This window comes from Denticeps clupeoides, chromosome 10 (genome assembly GCF_900700375.1).
Source record: "Denticeps clupeoides chromosome 10, fDenClu1.1, whole genome shotgun sequence".
Taxonomy (NCBI): Eukaryota; Metazoa; Chordata; class Actinopteri; order Clupeiformes; family Denticipitidae; genus Denticeps; species Denticeps clupeoides.
The window spans coordinates 20,425,349-20,432,412 of NC_041716.1; the positions used below are offsets into that span (position 1 = coordinate 20,425,349).

General features: G+C 43.5%; 1 pseudogene; it reads left to right on the plus strand.

Annotated features, from left to right (window-relative positions):
- Positions 1-935: 935 nt before the first annotated feature.
- Positions 936-1,088, plus strand: LOC114798963 (uncharacterized; annotated as a pseudogene).
- Positions 1,089-7,064: the final 5,976 nt, after the last annotated feature.

Sequence of the window (7,064 nt, forward strand, 5' to 3'; positions counted from 1 at the left end):
TTTTAGGAAAACTGAGTGTCCTGTAACAGTTTTATGAACTGAACCATCTTTGAGTTTGTAGAACAGTTTCACGAACAGTAGGTGGAGATAAATGGTGTTATTGCATAATGGAGAGCAGGAGGATTAGGAGCTGTGAGGTTTTATTTAATGATAATGAAGTTTGAGGTTTGTAACCCATTCATCTTCAAACGCATGTAAAACATTTGCTCTGTGATAAATGGCCCCTTTGCTTTTTGCAGAGCATCTGAAAGACTGAACCTAGGTGCCAAATCAGAGAAAGTTCTCATTAAGTGCTTCACTCTTCCAACACAGTAGCAAAAGGCAAAGTGCACAATGAAACACTGAGACATGTTTTAGCTAGAGGTGTGGGGATCTGTGTAGTGGCCAGTAATTGTATATGAGCCTTTCACATCGTACCTCCTGGGTTTGGGGAATTTGGGGTTGAATAATAAGAAGGTGCCAGTAAAATATTCTACCCACATTTGTCTTTTTTCACATTCTTGCAGTTAACAATGTGTAAGGCAATGTTGGTTGCCAGCAAATTTGAAGTATTTCAGTGAACCCTGGGCTCAGACCTTGCAGCAATGTAAATTTATTTAATGCAGAAAAATTTGCCGAGTTCTGGGCCTCTGAAGATCCTCAACCATATATCTCACAGCCAGAACTGACAGCCCTGCTATTCACCCATTTTCTGTTCTATTTTCTTTTGCTAACAATTCTAATCAACTCAAAATCTAATTAGATCACTTTTATTGTCACATCCCTTGTCATTATCACTTGACTCTGTAGCCTTTGAATTTTCTGTTTACCCTGCTTATCCTGATTGGGATTACCCAAGCCTCAGTGTATTTAAGCCATGCCTTAATTTGTGACTTTTTTCACCCCCAGTTGTTAAAAATGTTACATTCATTAGATTTGCTACATTCAAGAAACATTAAGCTTCTCTGCCTTTTGGATAAGATCAAGTGTAGTATCTGTTATTATCAATCTAATATCTGATACGTCATCCAGCGGGGGACTACATATTAAGCGGATTTTTCCACACATCGACCCAGTATTGCAGTGCCTCTGTGAGTGGTAAAAGGGGAGTGGTGGCCTAGCGGTTAAGTAAGCGGCCATGTAATCAGAAGTTTGCTGGTACGCATACCAATCTGCCGAGGTGCCACTGAGCAAAGCACCGTCCCCACACACTGCTCCCCGTGTGGGTGAAGTGAAAGTGAAGTGATTGTCACACGTGATACACAGCAGTGAAATTTGTCCTCTGCGTTTAACCCATCATCCTGAGTGAGCAGTGGGCAGCCATGACAGGCGCCCCGGGAGCAGTGTGTGGGGACGGTGCTTTGCTCAGTGGCACCTTGGCAGATCGGGATTCGAACCAGCAACCTTCTGATTATGGGGCCGCTTCCTTAACCACTAGGCCACCACTGCCCCCACCACTATGGGTGTTACTCCACTTGTGGGTGTTGCTGTAAGGCATTGTGGGTATACAGAAATAAAGAAAAAAGTCCACGTGTCCACGTATTCATTCAGCAACAGCAAACATAACATTTGCCGACATGGATGGATTTTTTTTTTCTACCTCCTCCACCATCTTTTCTGGCTTTACCCGGCGAACTGCCGAGCCTCCACGCATAATACTAGGGCACCTAACTGACCAGCTAATCTGGTCACAATACGGGAAGTGTAACCATTTTGCCCGTGTTTGCTGTTCAGCCACATCTGGTCCCCCGCAGATGCCATCTTCTCCAGCGCCACATTTTACTATTCACTCTATTACTGCAGCATCTGCCCCGTTTAAAACGTGTATGGTATAGTTGGATGGTGTTCCACTGCCATCATACCCTCCACCCTGACTGTGAGCTCCTGAGTGGATATGGGTTTCCCTACCGCTTCAGTATTGGAGTGTGACTTTGCCATCTTTTACCTTTCACATCTCTCGTCACGGCGCTTACATAATGGGTTTGGACTTCTTCAGCACTGATTTATGTGGATGGTGCCACCATTCTCACAGTGTGCTCACCCTGGCAGCAGCGCTGGCCCTCTCTGTTCACTGGCCTGGGCGGTCTAACCACATTTAACCAGCCCCTGCTCAAAGTAGACGTACGGTCATTCAGCCATTGCGTCACCTTCCTCTGGCTCTTTGTGATGAAGTCACTGCGGAACTCAACAACCTGCTTGAGCTGGGCATAATTGAGCGGATTGATGCTTCACCCTGGGTCTCCAACATGGTGCTGGCACAGAAGAAGTCTGTGAGTCTCCGGCAGTGCGTGGCTCTAAGGTCGGTCAACACAACTGTTGTCTCTGACAAGTACCCGCTGCCTACTGTGGAGGAACTGGCTGCTAAATTCCATGGCTCTACTGTCTTCTCCAAACTAGACCTCCAACAGGGCTATCTCCAAGTTCCGCTGCAACCTTGTCACACAAGAATGCCTTTCGGTCTCAGCTCTGCCCCTAGTTGCTTCCAGAAAATCATGTCCACCATCTTTGCTGCAGTTTCGGGGCAGTGATTTATCTGAACGACATTGTGGTGCATGGTCCAACCCATATGATGAGCGTCTGGATCACGTGCTCAAGATCCTGGCAGGTCACAATCTTACACTGAATGGGGACAAATGCGTCTTCACTGTGCCAGCGGTCAATTTTGTGGGCTTTCGCGTGTCTGGAGAGGGCATCTCACCTTTAAATTGTAACGTGGAGGCTATTCTACGTCTCCCTAAGCCCTTCGGCCCAGCCCAGCTTGCATCCTTTCTGGGAATGACTGCATACTACTTTAGTTTTCTCCCTCAATACTCTGCCATTACAGCCCCTTTGGGCCCGCTTCTGAAAACCAGAGCCACATGAGCCTGGTCCTCAGCCTGCTCCTCAGCTATCCGTCAGCTAAAGGCCCATCTTACCTCACCACCGGTGCTTGCTCACTTTGACCTGTCTTGCCCCACTTTTCTGACCTGTGATGCTTCTAGTGTAGCGCTAGGTGCTATCCTTGTCTCTGACTCTGGCTGAGCAGAAGTATTCAGTTGGGGAGTGGGAGGCACTGGCCTGTGTCTGGGCATGTGAGCGGTGGTATATGCTTGTATGGCCAACATTTCACTCTCCACACAGACCATCAGGCCCTTACAACTCTACTCTCATCTTCAGGCAAGGGGCACAGGCTGCTCCGGCTCCACCACTGGTCGGAGAGGCTCCTTCACTCCACTGTTGTGGCAGACCTCCTTTACAGGGCGACTCCAGATACTCCTCCAGGCCCAGCCACGGATTCACTGGAGCCAGAGCTTATCTACATGCTTCATGGGCCACTCCGGGAGGTCGTGTCTCTACAGGACCTCCAACTGGCTTCAGCACAAGACTCAGTGCTCACAGCTTGGGGGGTTGGGAATGTGACATATGTACATGGGGAGTGTTGGGTAGTGTGCATTTTGTGTGTGTTCCGAGTTGTTGCGGTAAGGCATTGTGGTTATACGGAAATAAAGAAAGAAAGAAGCAAAAATGACATTCAACTCTGGCGAGTGGCTATTACAGTGAGAAGTAAGGTTAAGTCCCTCCTCTAATGATGGTTCCTGTTGGTATGGGAAATTTCCAGATCGTGACAGGATCGCATCCATCTTTAGTGTTTCTTCAAGGTTAAACTTATGGTCCTGTCTGTTATATTAGACATAATAGTTATGCTCACATTTCCACTGTGGAGACATGCTGACAGATTGCAGGTAAATTCTGGATGAAATGTGTTTCAGTCCTACACAATGTGAACACTCCTGGCCCCAAATCTGATTCCACACAAAGAGAGAACAACCATTGCTCCACAAAATATGAATAAAAAAATTTGCATGTTCTTCCTCACCCACTCTCTTTCACGTTCAGAATAAATTTGAATTGAGCAACTAGGCTTGAAGTTTGAATGTAGTCACAGTAATTTTTAATCAACACCCATGCTGCACTGCCACATTAAACTGCCATGTCTCTTTCACAGACACAGTGCATTTCATTGTGCTGTTTGAATAAATGTAGAAGCAAAGCCTCTCTTCACACTGCTCCCTTTAACAAAAACTAAAGCGTCCTCCTGCTATTAAAAAATGTGTAGGACGGTGTTGCCATCTAATGGTCGAAATCGTCCTCAATGGCCGAATTCAGTCTCAGCTTCCACTGGCATTTTTTGTATAATTGTCTCCATATAACAATGTAGTGATAAATATTTTCTGATATGAATGTAGCTGAGGGTGCATGTATGGTTTATACTTTGGAAGTGAACTATATATTTTTAATCGGTTAGTAGAAAGATCTGTTTGAAGAAATATTTTGTCACACACAAATGTTTTCCTCTCTCTCTCTTTTCTGTGTTTTCTTTCCACTAATGTTTCAGATGATTGTGTGTATTTTCTTATATTAGGCTAGAAGAACATTCTTTTTTAGACCATAAAACTCTCACAGCATTGGAGAAAAGAACTTTGCTATTCCTGCATTTTTAACAAAAGAAAATGTATTCTGTGGTTTTAGGGAAATGTGAACGGCTCTGTGGGACCTGTTTGGATGAGTGGAGGCCACCCTTCTGTGCACGGAGCTGCCCAAAATCCGAGCACAGCTACATCCTGCAGTTTTCCATTTGTGTGTCATCTCTACATGGCCTCTATTATAGCAGAGCCATGGTGTGAAATTGCTTCAACTGACAACTGTCATCTCCTGAACAGGGCGAAGGGCTGGTTTTAATGAGACACAGCTAGGAGACACAGGAGACAAGTGCACAGCTAATTGAAATAGTCAACCCCCTGCAAACCCAGCTCCGTGGTAAAATGAGTATAGCAGTCTCATTCTGAACGCATCTGAAAATGAATAGTAAGACTGATTTATTAAATTTACTTAACCACATGTGGTCAAATCCAGCAGAGCCACTGTGATCTTATGCAGCTGCTACATGTATCACAGATTTTGGATGCTGAGGATGATAGCTGAGCAGACGGGGCAGTCACAGTTTATAATTACGCTACTTCTGTGGCACTCGGTCACCCTGAGGGAGGTTTATCCAGCTGTTGGTACACTTCACAACATCCAACTAACAGTATCTAAAGACGGATTTAACTCCTTTTGTCACAATGTTTTGAATGCTTGAAGGAACTGTTAAAGACATGCCCCACTCTGCATTCAGAACAATGTGCACAATCAACAAAATGTATAAATCAGCTTTAATGATTTTCCCCACATATATTTTGCAATAGAGTGACATTCCTATGCCACAGTTGCAGGAGACGGAGAAGGTTGAGCGAGGGATACATGCACAAGGCCAGCAGTCACAGTGGATCACTGGGGATACGTGACATGAAATGAATAAAGGTTTTGATGCAATGGCATCAGGTCAAGACTATACAAAGCTATACAAAACAACATTACTGTCCAAAAAGCATATACACTATTTGTAGTTGCAACCCAAAATTTTCCAAATGTGTGTGATGAGTGACTGATGTGTGTAATCATGAATTTTTTCAAATTCATTCAAATATCCATTTGTTGTGGTCCTTGTCAGCAGTTCTTAATGCAATTAATTTGTTAATGCAAAATATTATACACTAATTTGCCTTTTTATGATACAACAGAACTGTGTAAATTAATATGAGAATATGCATGTGTTCTCTGTATGAATAGTTTTAGATCTTTACTTTTCTGTTCCTTTCACTCCATGAAGCGGTAATGTTACATTTTCTGGTCTGCATGCAGCAGCAGTACAGCAGACAGTGGCCCCATGCTGTAGGCCTGACAGTTTAAAGGATTGTTTGGCTTGTTAATTAGCGGGGTGCGCTGACAATGAGTCCACGACTGACGCTGTTCCCTCCAAGGTGCCACCAGCAAGAGTCTGTTCACCGACAGCCCAGAGGCTTCAGTGCTGCTGGGAGAATCTGGTTCTCATTTGGAAGAAAATAAATGGTTGTTCTTGGTCCATGTGAAAAAGATATTTAATGAGGCTATTCACTGGTGTGCCTCTGTCATGCCAGCACCCTGGTGTCACAGACTTCTGAAGCTGCGTCCTTGCTCAAAGCCAAGCTTACTTTATATTTCTCCTTAATAATTACAATATCTAATAACTGCAGCATCAACTGTCTTAAGAATTATTGTTCATTGTATTTGCAAAAAAGTGTTCACGCAAACACTTTGTGAACCACATAGATAGACATTTGCAAAGGCCATTTGTGTAACTCTAGTAACTGATACAGCTGTTGTAAACCTTCCATCCGATTTTACATCCAAAGTGTATTAAATGTTGTTAGATATCATTTGATTAATATGAGAATTGGATTGACTGGTGCCAATATCTCTCCCACAACTTCCCATCACAACATTTTGTGCATAGACACTAACACCATACAACATCACAATTGATTCATATAGTCAAATTTGAGAAGTTGCTTTTTCTGTGAAACACACACAGCTCAGTAAGTGCTGTCATTATAGTAAAATGCATGTACATGAAAGAAAAAACATACAAGTGATAAATACTCTGATGATGTGAATTGACCTTATCCCCTTCATTTCGCACATCATAAATGATTCAATTATCTTGCTATCTACTCAAACAACTCAGAAATCTCTCCTTCTGCAACTGCATTCAACCTTGAAGTAACTACAGACAACAAACTCTTCTTCTCGACTCAAATCACCAATCTTTCCTGCTTATGTAGATTCCATCTCCACAATATCAGCCATATCCGCCCTTATCTATCAACACAGGCCTGCCAGATACTTGTTCAGTCCCTAGTAATCTCACGACTGGTTTACTGTAACTACCTCTGACTGCCATCTGGCCTCTACAACTAATACAGAATGCAGCATGAATGGTTTTCACAACTTTCTTCTTTTATACCCTGATAAGTACTTGGTTTCCATGCATGTTTGACTACATTGTAACTCCAGATAGCCTTTCTATCTCACCAAGTACAGTGTGGTGGAGGAATTGTTGAAGATTTGCTAAATAAACTTAAGCAATATGCAACAAGACAACAGCCAGCCAGTCGACGGATCCGTCCCACAGGCTTTCGTTTATACATTTTTCTTATCTTTGGTCACACATCATCAAAACATCTAAA